We start from the raw sequence: 16,225 nt of genomic DNA, 5'->3' as shown, positions 1-16,225 counted from the left end.
TTTTTATCACTCCCAGTGAAGAATACATTATCCTAGTGAGTGCAAAACTGAAATCACAAATTGAAACAGCACCAAAATAAGTGTGCTTATTGTGTATAATTTCTGCACTATTGTAAAAATTTTCTACAAATTTAAGACAAAGATACTGACAATTTGTTAACATGTCTGAGGCCCTATGATAAACAAAAATCTCCAAAAAACCACAACAAAAAAAATTGTGCTAGACAAGTTGAGAAAATGAATAAGAAATTAAAGTTGGTCATTTACAATTTAAATAAGACAATATCTTGAATGAAAATGAAGAAGACATACAGCAAGTTCAAAGGAACATAAGAAATTGTCTTGCTTGGTACTCCAGTATTTTAGGAGTGGAAACTGAGACATACCAGGATTAAGTGATTTATCTGACATCATGGTGAGATTGTGGCAGAGTCTGCTCTGGACTCTTCCAGTCCACTTTTTCGTTGCTCACCACTATGACAGGAGGACAGGAGGACACATGCCAGATAATGGTAAGTGCTTAAGAGAAACCAATTGGAAAATGGCGGACTGTAATCACATATGGGTCACAATAACAGTATTTGGGAGAGGAAACACCATTCTGCAACATCCGTCTCAGACTTGGCAAGCTGGAATGACAATCTGCAACATTATTGTTTACCAGTTACCAATCACTGGTATAATGAGACAAATGCTACCAGAGAAACTTAATGAACCAAATTTTAATACAAATCTTTAAATCTTTTACAAAGAAAGGAGGCTGTATTTTCTTCAGCCATAAAATTATTTCCTTCTTCCTTTTGATTTGATGTAACGCAGTCAAATCTGTATGGAAGAATCCAAAGAGGGCCAAACAAGTACGGCAAATCTTATTTTTGCAAGAGTATGAAGCTAAATAGAACTATATTCTATTGAATGATTTCCTCAACTTCTCCTTAGGTGTGGGTTAAGGGATAGGCAATAGCTGAGTCAAATTTAATTTGTTCAATTTCTCCCCATTCTCTGTATTATTTATGTCATACAGTAAACTAACCTGCTTTTAATTTGTTTTAATCAGTTTGTTTTGATCTCAACTTTAAGGTAGGGTTTGGGCTTCCTGGTGGCTCAGTGATAGAGAATCTGCGTGCCAACGCAGGAGACACAGGTTTGATCCTTGGGTCGAGAAGGTTATCTGGGGAAGGAAATGGCAACCCGCTCCAGTAGTCTTGCCTGGAGAATCCCATGGACACAGGAGCCTGGTGGGCTACACTCCACGGGGTCACCAAAGAATCGAACACAACTTAGTGGGTGTCACAACAACAAGAAGGGTAGGGTTTAGAATGAGAACATCATTTAAATGAGAACCTATTTATGTAGGTTATACACATTTGTTTCATTTTATGGGAGTTAAAGTTCATCTATTTTATGCCCTTATAAATTTATACCAAATATTTATTATAACAACTCATTAAACTTAAAAATTTTTGAAACAATCAGGAAATTATAGGAAGTTGAAAGAGTAGTACAAAGAATTTTTGACCCCCTAATCTGTTGAACGCAACTTGTCTAATATTACCTTGCACGAGAATTCATGCATCTTTGGAAGGAATATCACAAGAGTGGTACTGCTCTTTCCCAGTGCATCGTGTCAGTGGTATAGGATTGTGACTTGTCCAATTACAGGTGATGTTCACTTTGATCATTAGGTTAAAGTGATACCTACCAGGTTTCTTCACAGTAAACTTAGTCTTTTTTCATTTGTGAATAATAACTGTCTTATGGTGACAGTTTTAAAACAACACAAACATCTCAGTCATCTTCAGATTTTCAAGTTATTCCTTTATTTGTGTATCTTTTTATGAACTGTGGTCAACTATTTTATTTTATGGACTAAAATCCACTGCTGCTGCTGCTGTTGCTACAGCTGTCGCTTCAGTCGTGTCTGACTCTATGTGACCCCAGGGACTGTAGCCCACCAAGCTCCTCTGTCCTTGAGATTCTCCAGGCAAGAATACTGGAGTAGATTGCCATGCCCTCCTCCAGGGGATCTTCCTAACCCAGGGATCAAACCCACATCTCTTATGTCTCCTGCACTGGCAGGTGGATTCTTTACCACTAGTGCCGCTTGGGAAGCCCCAAATCCACTACTGTCTTTATTTATTTTGACGCTTAAATTATTGTTATGGGAGCCACTTTGATTGTTTATACATTTTTTTTGATGCTTCTCTGTTATTCTTTGAGCATTTATTTACTTTCTAGTACCACATAACATTTGAGGCCTATCTTATACATTCCCTGGTTTATCTCAGAGTTGGTCATTTTTCTAAGAAGTCTTGTTTCTTTTCAGTGAGAGTAGTATTTAGAAGCCAAGAGCAGGTGTTTAATGTGCTTATTGCTATTGAGGTGTCACTGCTTTCACAGTATCTCAGAGGGCAAAACTAAGGGAATATATGATAATATGCACACATATACACATATATATTTCTTTTTACTTCAATCAATCAATCGATGTATATATTAAAATCCATGAATTCATACCAACATTTTCAGTGTCTGGCCAACATCACTGAGCTTTCCTGGTGGCTCAGAAGGTAAAGAATCTACCTGCAAGGTGGGAGACCTGGCTTCTATCCCTAGGTTGGGAAGATCCCCTGGAGGAGGGCATGGCAACCCACTCTAGTATTCTTGCCTGGAGAATCCCCATGGACAGAGAAGCCTGGCAGGCTACAGTCCATGGGGTTGCAAAAAGTCAGACACAACTGAGTGACTAGGCATACATCCAACACCATTGAGTTCTTTCTGTTTTTTCCATTTCTTTATTTGTGTCTTCCCTCTCTAACAGTGAGTAGCTCCAATTATATTGAATGTGTGTACTTATTTGATCACCTCCCCCATATGTAACCCGGCTTCCATTGCCCCTGCTATTCCCTGCTCTGCATGGAAGCTCTCCTCACTCTGCTTGGCCTCCCATACCCTGTGCCAGATGACCCTCCTATGAGGATGCTTCTGCACTCTTTGGGCTGTGACACGATACTCTGGGTAGCTTTCCCAAACATATGTCCTTCTTACTCATTTCTGTTTCTGGCACCCTGAGCTGGACCATTCAGCTCTCTACATCCCAATCCCTACTGGCCTATTTGCTTACTTTACTGCACCCTATGTCCTACTTACTGGATTTATTATTAAATTGTTGAAGAAGGAGAGGAAGAGAAAGGGAAAACAACTCATTAGATTTTAAAATTAAATGTCAAACTTATAAAATATTTAAGTGACTCAGTATGTTATTAAAAAAGAAGGATGAAATGTATTCCTGGAAAGTTTTTTTTTTTTGTATTGGTTATAAAAAGAATGCCTGATGAAGACTAAGAAGACTAAGCTTTGCTCACAAAGTTAATTTCAACACCTGGAATAAGAAAGCCTTGATTAACAGCTTAAAGTTGGTAGAGTTGAGTGACCAATATGATTTCTGCCAAGGACAAAGCTTTAGGACCTTCTTCTCTTCCTTTGGTCAAGATTCACTTAATCATCCTTTTTTTGTTGTTGTTGCAACGATTACTTTTTCATTTGTTACTGAGAACTGGTCCTGGATTTTGTGATCACAAAAGATTTGCTTTTCTGTACCATCAACGTTAATGCTCTTAAGTAATATTTTTTGAAAGTGTAGCATATTGAAAAGCAGAGACATTATTTTGCCAACAAAGGTCCGTCTAGTCAAGGCTATAGTTTTTCCAGTGGTCGTGTATGGATGTGAGAGTTGGACTGTGAAGAAGGCTGAGTGCCGAAGAATTGATGCTTTTGAACTGTGGTGTTGGAGAAGACTTTTGAGAGTCCCTTGGACTGCAAGGAGATCCAACCAGTCCATTCTGAGGGAGATCAGCCCTAGGATTTCTTTAGAAGGAATGATGCTAACACTGAAACTCCAGTACTTTGGCCACCTCATGCTAAGAGTTGACTCACTGGAAAAGACTTTGATGCTGGGAGGGATTGGGGTCAGGAGGAGAAGGGGACGACAGAGGATGAGATGGCTGGATGGCATCACTGACTCGATGGACGTGAGTCTGAGTGAACTCCGGGAGTTGGTGATGGAGAGGGAGGCCTGGCGTGCTGTGATTCATGGGGTCGCAAAGAGTCGTACATGACTGAGCGACTGAACTGAACTGAATTCATTTAAGTGATTTTTTAAACTATTCCTGGTCACAGAGTACCAAATACATTTTATATGAGGGATGGGAATCCACTTCCAAAAAATATTAATGTAAAAGCTAATAAGACAAAAGCATAACAAAGTGAACATAGTCAGACAGAAGCAAGTCACGGGGTGTCCAGTGGACCTACGGAGGAGCCCTAGTGTTTATACCATACCATGTACTTGATTAATGGTCACTTGTTTCCTGAGCGTCAGCATGTCTCTAAGATTTGCTCTAGTCAATCAGGCAAATGCAGAATGCCATTAAAGTGATAAATTCAAACAGCCCACACAGAATTGTTGCAGTCTGTCATGTCAGGTCCCACTTTAGAGAGATTTTTAACTTTATGGATCACTGATTTGATAAACCAAAATGAGTCCTTTAAAGCTCTCCTTTTTTATCAGGTTGTTGAACTTATCAGGATTGCATGCTCAATGAAACTCTGTTTCCTGGAGTCTGAACACCTCAGAGGTGACCAGTGTCTCTTCTTGATTGACTGAGGTATTTACTTGTTTCTGCTGTTCATTCCATGAAGGTGAGATTTCGTGTTTGTCTCTTTTTTTTGAATAACATTGCTGAGAAATGTGCTTCTACTTTACTCTGGAATTCTTGAAATGATTTTTGAGGCATTCTTCATAGAAGTGTTAATACTTATGAGACAAAAGACCTGGAGCTGGAAGACCTAGATTTGGATTCTGACATTGCTACCTATTAGCAGTGTGGTCTCAGTTTCCTTGTTTGTGAAACTGGGTATTATCATTATCTCACAAAGTATTTTCTGAGCCTCAATTAAAAAAAAATTCAAGTTAAAGTCATTTCAGTACTTGAAAGGACCATGCAAATGTAAGGTATTGTTAGTATTTTGTGAAAAAATCATTTCTTTAAAGGTATAAGAGTTCATTAAGGAAGAGTCCAAATGAAAGCAAAGTAATAAATAAAATTACTGTAAGAACTGTTGAGAGAATTTGTGTTTAACCAATGAAAATTTGTTTTCATATTAGTAAATGCAAATACATTTACTTTTTAAATGTTTAACTAATACTATTGTAAATTTTTAAAAGTTTCAAGAATGTTCATTGCAAAAAGTCTCTGCCTTGTTTTGAAAGATTTAATTTCAAGGACAATATACCTACTTTTTCCCCAAATCAACTCTAAGCAATAAGTCTAATAGTATTAATGAAGGGCAGGTGTTGAGTCTTAGAATGAACTGAACAGTGGATACAAGTCACCTAGCATATATTCTGCTGCTGCTAAGTTGCTTCAGTCGTGTCTGACTCTGTGTGACCCCATAGACGGCAGCCCACCAGGCTCCCCCGTCCCTGGGATTCTCCAGGCAAGAACACTGGAGTGGGTTGCCATTTCCTTCTCCAATGCATGAAAGTGAAAAGTGAAAGTGAAGTCACTCAGTCATGTCTGACCCTCAGCGACCCCATGGACTGCAGCCTTCCAGGCTCCTCCATCCATGGGGTTTTCCAGGCAAGGGTACTGGAGTAGGGTGCCATTGCCTTCTCCGAGCATATATTCTAAGGCAGTGAAAATGAGGAACAATGATTTAGAGATTCAAAAAAAAAATGCAGTCAGATGTTACTATTTGTGGGCCAGTCATTGTAACTCTTTCAGCCAATATGTGATAAAATTCTTCATCATGGGAAAACTGTATTGGCCCCAGCAGAGTGGCAGACATATATCTCCCTAAACAAACCTGATGTTGTTAGACAAAAGGAAGAAGAGTTTTGATTGTCATCATCCTAGATAAGGGGACTATGAACTTTAGAGTGTCTCACTCATGATTTCCAGTTGTCATCAAGAAGACAGACTTAATCTGAGTCTCCCTGAAAGCAGGGCATGAGACAATACGTGGGCACACATGGTTTACTTGAGTTGATCCCAGGAAGCAGGGGTGAGGGGGTGGGGCAGTGAGACACGGTATGGGAGAAATGCCAAGTTACTGAGCTGGCTTCTTCTGTGGACAGTTGGTAATCACTTTTATTGGAGACCTTTGAGAATTCCGTTAGGGATGTTCCAGTGAAGGACAGGGAGGCTGGCTCCTTTAATTCGTGTCTCCTGTTGGTTGGATGCTTCCCAGATGGCTCAGTGGTCAAGAATCTGCCTGTCAATGCAGGAGACGCAGGTTTGATCCCTAGTTTAGGAAGATCTCCTGGAGAAGGGAATGGCAACCCACTCCAGTATTCTTGCCTGGAAAATCCCATGGACAGAGGATCCTGGTAGGCTGTAGTCCAGGGGGTCACAAAGAGTCAGACAGGACTGAACACCTGAGCACACCTGTTGGTTGAGGGTTGCTCCTAGAGATGCATTTGCACGATCCACTGCCAAGCTGTGCCTATTTGGGGTAGTTGGGGGCTTTAGAGTGACCTTAGCGAAAGCCCCAAATCTGAGTGGTGCTGCAGTGTGGCTTGAAATGGGATGCTAGTCAATTGCACAGTATTGTTCTTAACTGCTGAGTGGAAATCTGATGGGCCAGGTGATGTGGGCAAGTGTCTGCTATAAGGAAAAGAAAGCAGACCATGTAAGAGATGTCATTATCTAATTATTTATTACAGAGGCAAGATAATCTGGTAGTTGTAGTATCACAGGCTGTTTGGAGTGGGAAGTGAGCATTAAAGTGGTTTCTCTAGATATTCATCAGAAGAGAGAATGCTGTGATTCTTATGATTAATGTTGAGCATCTAAATGGATACACTTCTGTAATGGCTGAAGTCTTAACGGAGGTGCACAACATTGTATAGGAGACAGGGATCAAGACCATCCCCAAGAAAGAGAAATGCAAAAAGGCAAAGTGGCAGTCTGAGGAGGCCTTACAAATAGCTGTGAAAAAAAGAGAAGTGAAAAGCAAAGGAGAAAAGGAAAAATATACCCATTTGTGTGCAGAGTTCCAAAGAATAACAAGAAGAGATAAGAAAGCCTTCCTCAGCGATCAAAGAAATACAGGAAAGAATAGAAAAAATATTGCATATTAAAAAGCAGAGAAATATTGCAAAGGAATGCAAAGAAATAGAGGAAAACAATAGAATGGGAAAGACTAGAGATCTCTTCAAGAAAATTAGAGATACCAAGGGAACATTTCATGCAAAGATGGGCTTGCATGAAAGCAGAAGCATGAAGCAGAAGATATTAAGAAGAGGTGGCAAAAATACACAGAAGAACTACACAAAAAAGATCTTCATGACCCAGATAATCACAATGGTGTGACCATTCACCTAGAGCCAGACATCCTGGAATGTGCAGTCAAGTGGGCCTTAGGAAGCATCACTATGAACAAAGCTAGTGGAGGTATTGGAATTCCAGTTGAGCTATTTCAAATCCTGAAAGATGAAGCTGTGAAAGTGCTGCACTCAATATGCCAGCAGATTTGGAAAACTCTCCAGTGGCCACAGGACTGGAAAAGGTCAGTTTTCATTCCAATCCCAAAGAAAGGTAATGCCAAAGAATGTTCAAATTACCACACAATTGCACTCATCTCACACGCTAGTAAAGTAATGCTCAAAATTCTCCAAGCCAGGCTTCAACAATACGTGAACTTCCAGATGTTCAAACTGGTTTTAGAAAAGGCAGAGGAACCAGAGATCAAATTGCCAACATCCCCTGGATCACGGAAAAAGCAAGAGAGTTCCAGAAAAACATCTATTTCTGCTTTATTGACTATGCCAAAGCCTTTGACTGTATGGATCACAATAAACTGTGGAAAATTCTGAAAGAGATGGGCATACCAGACCACCTGACCTGCCTCTTGAGAAACCTACATGCAGGTCAGGAAGCAACAGTTAGAACTGGCCATGGAACAACAGACTGGTTCCAAATAGGAAAAGGAGTACGTTTAGGCTGTATTTTGTCACCCTGCTTATTTAATGTATTTCAGAGTACATCATGAGAAACACTGGGCTGGAAGAAGCACAAGCTGGAATCAAGATTGCCGGGAGAAATATTAATAACCTCAGATATACAGATGACGCCACCCTTATGGGAGAAAGTGAAGAAGAACTAAAGAGCCTCTAGATGAAAGTGAAAGAGGAGAGTGAAAAAGTTGGCTTAAAGCTCAACATTCTGAAAACTAAGATCATGGCATCTGGTCCCATCACTTCATGGTGAATAGATGGGGAAACAGTGGAAACAGTGTCAGACTTGGGCTCCAAAATCACTACAGATGGTGACTACAGCCATGAAATTAAAAGACACTTACTCCTTAGAAGGAAAGTTGTGACTAACTTAGACAGCATATTAAAAAGCAGAGACATTACTTTGTCAACAAAGATCCACCTAGTCAAGGGTATGGTTTTTCCAGTGGTCATGTATGGATGTGAGAGTTGGACTATAAAGAGCTGAGTGCTGAAAAATTGATGCTTTTGAACTCTGGTGTTGGAGAAGAGTCCCCTGGACTACAAGGAGATCCAACCAGTCCATCCTAAAGGAGATCAGTCCTGGGTGGTCATTGGAGGGACTGATGTTGAAGCTGAAACTCCAATACTTTGGCCACCTGATGCGAAGAGCTGACTCATTGGAAAAGACCCTGATGCTGGGAAAGATTGAGGGCAGGAAGAGAAGGGGACGACAGAGAATGAGATGGTTGGATGTCATCACCGACTCAGTGGAGATGGGTTTGAGTAAGCTCCGGGAGTTGGTGATGGACAGGGAGGCCTGGCATGCTGCAGTTTATGGGGTTGCAGAGTCGGACACAACTGAGCGACTGAACTGAACTGAACTGAAGTCCTACAAGCTATTTTAGTTTGTAGTAAACTAGTTTTCAGAAACACAAAGTCATATGTTTTGATCTTAAGTTCATTAATGAATGTCTGATCTGTGATTTTGTTGCCAAATGTGAGTCCATGTGCCTAACACATAGTGAGGTCACAGAAGCTGAGATGTCAGAGTTCGGAGCAGAGAAAGGCTTATTGTAGGGCCATGCAAGGAGAAGAGGTAGCTCATACCCCAAACCCCCTGAACTCCCCAAAGGGTTACAGCAAAGCATCTTTAAAGGCCAGGTGAGGGCCTGGTTGGTTGGTGAAACTTCGTGCTGTCTAGATCATTTGTTTTTGTGGCTGCCCTGGTAGGTCAGGTCACGATGTTTCTGCAAACAAAGCAAATGCTGTTCTCTGTTCTGCAACTTTTTAATCTCTATATAAATGGAAAAGTATTACAGCCTTAAAAGTCAGAGCCTTGAGAATGGACTATCCTGTATATTTCAGGCTATAGCAACATTCTTAACTGAAGCAAAAGCAATAGAATTCAGAGATTAAAATCAGCAGATGCAGTAAAGGAGTCAGATTTGTTCTTCCCTGTAACAGTTTGGTGTCCCAGATGAACCTACCCTCAGACAGGGAGTCTCCTGTGCAAATGGCTGTTTTTCAGCGAAGGCTTCAGATGGAATGCCATATTGGAGATTTGGCTTAAGGCAGCCTCTTGGGGGCTTATTATCATGTTTCAAACTCTTATCATCCCAGAGAAACCCAAATCCCTGTAAATTGAAGGGTTATTAGTTTAATAAGCATTTCATTGAATCTGAGAGTTTGAGGGACCATCATCTGAGCTGCATCCTTTATCCTACAGAGGCTCACAGGAATTTCATCATTTATCTAATATCAATTGTGAGTGGACAGGCTGGGACCAGAACCTGTCCTTCCTGGAATTCAGTTCCATATTCTGCAACAGCATCTCAGATAATATGCACTTGCCAATTTGCATAATCAATCCTTTGCATCACGCAGGGTTACTGTTGAAATATGTAGTGATACACTTCCTGACCTTTAGAATTTTAAATCACTGGGCTTAGTGAAATTCCCCAGACACCTTTAAGAACTTGTGAAAAGGAAAATGAATGCAGGCTTTTAGAATGTTTTGAATACCAAAAGCCAAAGCTGCACAAGTAAATGACAAGAGTTTAAAAAGAATGCCTTAACAGCTGGCTGAATAAATCAACCAAAGTTGAAATGTTCACTTAACTTGTCTGGGAAGAAGGTAACAGGTAAGCACTTTCACCTCTTGCCTCCTCAGCAAACCCAATGCGATGCATATTTTTTCATATGCACTTGCTATGTATAACTTAACACAAAACTAAACTTTATCATCCAAGGAGACCCATGGTGTGGGATTCAGACTGCCATGTCTGGGCAGACCTAGGGCCTTGCTGTCAAAGAAACTTCTGCAACAAAATAATGTACCAGCCTCTGAAGCAGTATTTCATGAAGGTACTTCATGCCTTTGGCATATACTTTTGTTGCTGGGGATATAGGATTTCTGTTTCCTCCTGTTTAGGACCAGCCTGCCTACCAGTGTGTCATTGTGGCTAGCCAGCCAAGGGATTTTCCTGCTCCGTTTGGGTAGGAAGAGAACTTCATTTTCCCTTATACATCTTCTGTGAATCACTTGAGTCCTTGGAATGGTCCTTCTGAAGTATGGCAAGTGAAGAATTGATCCAAACCCTGGGTAGAGGGGAAAGATACAGATGCCAAGGACTGATGTTGAAACTGAAGCTCCAATACTTTGACCACCTGATGTGAAGAGCCAATGCATTGGAAAAGACCCTGATGCTGGGAAGGATTGAAGGCGGGAGGAGAAGGGGATGACAGAAGATGAGATGGTTGGATGGCATCACCGACTCTATGGACATGAGTTTGAGCAAGCTCTGGGAGGTACTGAAGGACAAGGAGGCCTGGCGTGCTGCAGTTCATGAGATTGTGAAGAGTCGGATACGACTAAGTGACTGAACAACAAGATGCTCTGGGTATCTAGATCCAGATGTGGGTGCCCATGGCAGTGGGTGATGCCCAGGGGTAAAGGAAACCTATAGCTGTATTCAGAGCTGCCATTAGTGGCACTCAGAGTACATCCTGGCCTCCACTTGAGGGGAAGATATCATTAGGTAACAGTGCTCCATGGACTGCTTCCTTCTGCCAGAGATGCCCTTTCCTGGGCAAAGGTCCTGGAGGGAAATGAACAATGAGAGATCCAGGACTGAGAGACCATAGAAACAGTGAAGACTGATATGGACTGTGCCCTGAAGACATTAACAGACACTGTAGGGCAGGATTTATTAAAACACTCAGAGTGAAAATGCTTTGTATATGGGCCTCTTATGTGTTAATTCAGTTCAGTTCAGTTCAGTTCAGTCACGCAGTTGTGTCCAACTCTTTGTGACCCCAGTGTTTTAATTATAATTATTATTTTTATAATTAACGTCTGTGTCGATATTTATTGAATGAGAACAATGTATACGAACGATTAGGTAAGAGCTAGAATGAATGCTGAGTAATAAACTTAAAAAATACATTCATAATGGAAAATTTCAAGCATTTTCAAAAAGAGAGAGGAGTAGAATGAACTGCCTGTACCCATCTCTCCAACAATTATACAATTATCAGTCCTCAGCCAGTTTCATCTGACCTATGTCCACTCTCCATCCTTTTATGAATTGTTTTGAAGCAAATCCCAGATATAATAGTTCATCTCTATGAAGTTTGTCTTTAATAGTTTTGATAGATTTTTTTCAAAGACCTATGGCTGATTCTTGTTGATGTTTGACAGAAAACAACAAAAATCTATAAAGCAATTAAAAAATAAATTATTTAAAAAACCTAATTCTAATAAAATTGCTACACCTAAGATTTAATTCCTTAGCATCATAAATGTCCAGTGTGTGTTCAAAATTTACTAATTTCTCCATAATCAGTTTGTTTGAATAAAGATCCTTATGAGACTCACACACTGCAGGAGGCTGACATAGCCCTTAAGTCTTTTAATGAAAGAGACTCCTGGTCTCTTTTTCTTTTTTTCTGACCTCTTTGTTGTTATTTAAAAATCTAGTTTGGTTTTAAAGCAAAGTATTGTCATTTAAATTTATATGCCATTGTTACTGTGATTGGTTTGAGTTAAAAACTGATTAAAGACAATTTAGGTGACATAAACTTTCAAACTGTGGTGCTGCAGAAGACTTTTGAGAGTCCCTTTTATAATAAGGAGTTCAAACCAGTCCATCCTAAAGAAAATCAAACCTGAATATTCGTTGCAAGGACTGATGCTGAAGCTGAAGCTCCAATACTTTGGCCACTGATGGGAAGAGCCAACTCATTGGAAAAGGTCTTGTTGCTGGGAAAGATGAGGTCAGGAAGAGAAGGGGACGACAGAGGATGAGATGGTTGGATGGCATCATTAACTCAATGGACATGGGTTTGAGCAAACTCTGGGAGATACCGATGGACAGGGAGGCCTGATGTGCTGCAGTCGTGAGGTTGCAAAGAGTCAGACACGACTTAGCCACTAAACAACAACAGCAGGAGGAAGTGAAAAAAACAGGGCTCTGTACCCTCTGTAAGTACACTGTTTGATGTTACAGCTGATATCCATGTGGGTGTGGTGCAGTGATTCCTACAGCTGGTCTCTGACTGGCTGCAGCCTGAAAATACAGACTCCTAGAGCTATACTTGGGAATCTGTATTTTACAAGGCTCCCTGGTTTGTAATACTTAGAGCCATTCCTTTGGTAGTAAAATGAACCCTGCTTTGGCGTCAGAAAATCTGGCTTGAAGTCCTCACTCTTCATTAAAGCATCAGATTTTTTTTTAGCTCCCACTGTGTGCCAGACCGTGAACTAGATTCTGAGCTGCTATAACAAGGAAATCAACAGTTATACTTTGCACCCTAATGAGCTTGCACTCCAGAAGAGGCAGGCATGAATCAAAGAATCCTGTTTATCAGTGTTCTTCATCCACTATGCCAGGTGCTAGAAAGAGAACACAGAATGCTATGAGAAGGGTCTGACTTAGTCAGCATGGGGTCAGTGGTTCACTTTTCCCCAAGAAAATGGCCTTCAACTGAGACGGGAGGGCAGGATGTCTGCCACTGGGGCACCCAAGGTCAATATGGTTTAGAACTCCAGGAGAGAGGGCCGAGGTTGGGGAATTAACCCCTCAGCATCTGTTCTCCTGCAAACAGCCAGAGGCTCTGGTTCTCCAGCCATCCTCCTTCCGCATTCAAATGTCTCACAAGTCTCTAAAACATCTTTTATGATTCTGTCAATTACATTGAAGCTCAAACAATCAGGCTGTTAATAGGCCTTTCTTAAAAAGTGTTAGAATTTTGTTTGTGGTTCTTAAGGTTTCTCTCCATTCTGGTGGGACTGGTTAGTTATTTACAAAATGATATGCATAGCGTGGGTTTGATCCCTGGAGAAAGAAATGACCACCCACTCCAGTATTCTTGTCTTGGAAATCCCATGGACAGAGGAGCCTGGTGGGCTACAGTCCATGGGGCTGCAAAGAGTTGGACAAGACTGAACGACTAAACAAACAACAAATGCATAACAGAGAAAAGCATCTGATTTCATATCACGGCTCCTGAAGAACTGTGTAGTGCTGGGGCATTTGTCAAGTGTTTTTACTTGACAGGTTTCTCATTTATTTCTTCTTCACCAGAGCCTGAGAGAGATGGATTATTACCGTATCCATTGTACAGATGCAGAAGCAAAAGCTGAGACAGATGCAGAACCCCACTGTGGTCATAGTGGAAAACAGTGCAGTGGCCACCTGTAAGTCTGTGCAGCTGGAACCATTAATTGCTACCACTGCGTTAGTTCTGAGCTCCAGATATATGCTTATGTATCGAAAATACACAATTCAGACCCACCAACTTCCCAAAGCCTGTCTCAATCCTAAAAGTGAGTTTCTATAGAAGACTCCCTATGTTTCTTCTTCCACTCTCCAAAGCCAACAAGATCTCCTCAGAAACCTGCAGCTCTCAGCCCAAGGCAAAGCAAAATGAATTGTCCTAAAGGTGCAAATGATAGAAAGTTTAGGTGTTATTAAGAATTCTACACATTTGAGCTGGAATTTTGCTTTACCCCTGGATGGATCTTTTTTTCAATATGAGTAATATTTCTACTCTTCTCCCTAGAGATTGCTGCTGAAATTGGACCATGTGGGGAGCCCTATAATAAGAAAGGCTTTTTTCTATACATTAGGGACTGTAGGTGACAACGTAGCATTGTTTATTTTAAAGGTTGCAAGACTGCTTACTTCCCTCTTGATATGTTTCTTCCTATCTTACTGTATCTTACTAATTTTATAGTGCATGCTGTTTCTAAGAGTCATTCCTTGGAATTTGAAAGACCTTGTGTAATAAAAAATTCCTGTTAAAATAGCATGCCGCCTTAAAAAATTAACCCTTTAGCATCCATTAAGGCTTAAGTGTTAAATCATAACCATGAAGTGTGATGGCTAAATGCCTAAATGATTTATTACGAAGAAGCCAAAGGTTTCTAGATATGAAGGAATCCAGGGACAGAGCCAAAGTTTGAATGATTCTAATGGTGCAAAAATATCAATAAATTTTTGGATATCCCTCTCTTTCTCTTTATCTATCCTACTGCTAGTATTTGTTGATATATGTAAGTGTTAATCATGTCAGATACTATAAAGTCATCAAGGATAGTCTAAAATATAGTAACTCTCTTCTGCCTTTTTAGAGCTTTTGTGGAAAAACTGATTTTCTCAGTTTTTCCCTGAGAATTTTGCTTGGCTGTTGTGTCTGTTCTAATGCTGCAGTTGTTGGTCTCAAGTTGGAAGAATGCCATGGGACCTCATCTTAATCAAATAATATTTTCTTATATGATCCTTATCTTTGATTTTTGGTTATATGTTTTATTCTATTACTATTTTATATTAATAATATATAATATAACAATAATATATATATAGTGGTTCCTAAGGCTTCTCTCTATTCTGGTGGGACTGGTTAGTCATTTACAAAATGATATGCATAGCTGGGGTTTGATCCCTGATTCAGGAAGATCCCCTGGAGAAAGAAATGGCCACCCACTCCAGTATTGTTGCCTGGGAAATCCCATGGACAGAGGAGCCTGGTGGTCTACTGTCCATTGGGCTGCCAAGAGCTGGACATGACTGAGTATATATGTATATAATATATGTAATAATATATAACATTAATAATATATTAAAATCTATAATATTAATTATATATATTTTATTATTGATATAATAAATTATCCTGAATTTTGCCTCAAAATTTAAAACATATTGAGGGTCTAGGTTTTGCCATGTTAAATTCCAAACCCTGTTAGTTGAGTTAAGACTTTTTGTGACCTTGTTGAATTGTCAACAAAGGTTGGTGGATTTCTGATAAATTGGGTGCATTCTTATTCTCTCTAACAAAAAGTGGAGGAAGGGATATCGTTCGTTGCCCACATCGAATGGCACCATCATCCTAACTTTATTAAATTTGTTTTGCAGTGTGTGAGACCCAAGACAAAATCTGCTTCTCTTAGCTCTAGTTTAGCTTCCAAATAAAATACTAGTCTGTTAGTTCATTTCACTATATAGCATCAAATTTCTATCACTGTGCTGATGCTAGTCTGGATCCTGACCAGGCGGGAAATGGACAAAGTACTTTCTGATGGAGAAAACAGAGACTTTCAGAGCAGGGGAAGGAGGGTTAGGCTGCTTCGGTTGGGTATCTCACTTGATCCTCAGGAGCCAAGAAGCTTCAGTTTCCCATGCGTGGTTTGGATCTCGAAGCTACAAGTGAAGAAGGCATAGGAAGTGGGAGACAAAGCGCAGGTTATTTCAGTTCACAGCTTCATTTTGAGAATAGACCAGAGCAAATAAAAGGAAGCAAATTCTTACCAGAACCTTCAACACTCCTGTTGTAAAGGCCTGTCTCATGCAAGCATGTACTTGGGATTTATCATAGGAAAACTTGGCTCCATTTAAGCAATGCTCCAGCCATTTGAGAATCCAGGAAAACTTCAAACACCCTGGACCCAGCTGGAAAGCCTGTGATGGCCGCTCTGTGAGTACACGCATGATGAGCCCGAGGGCTCATCCCAAACTGGAGCAGATGATCCTGTAGTCCAGAGATTCTTTTTTCTTTTATAATTTTATTTATTTATTTTTGGCTCTGCTGGGTCCTCGTTGCTGTATGGGCTTTTCTGTAGTTTTGGCGAGTAGAGACTACTCTCTAGTTGAGATTCATGGGCTTCTTATTGTGGTGGCTTTTCTTGTTGCAGAGCATGGGTCTCTATGGCCTGCAGGCTTC

This window comes from Bos taurus, chromosome 1, assembly GCF_002263795.3.
Source record: "Bos taurus isolate L1 Dominette 01449 registration number 42190680 breed Hereford chromosome 1, ARS-UCD2.0, whole genome shotgun sequence".
Taxonomy (NCBI): domain Eukaryota; kingdom Metazoa; phylum Chordata; class Mammalia; order Artiodactyla; family Bovidae; genus Bos; species Bos taurus.
The sequence above is the reverse complement of the archived record's forward strand: the minus strand, read 5'-3'. Positions refer to the sequence as shown.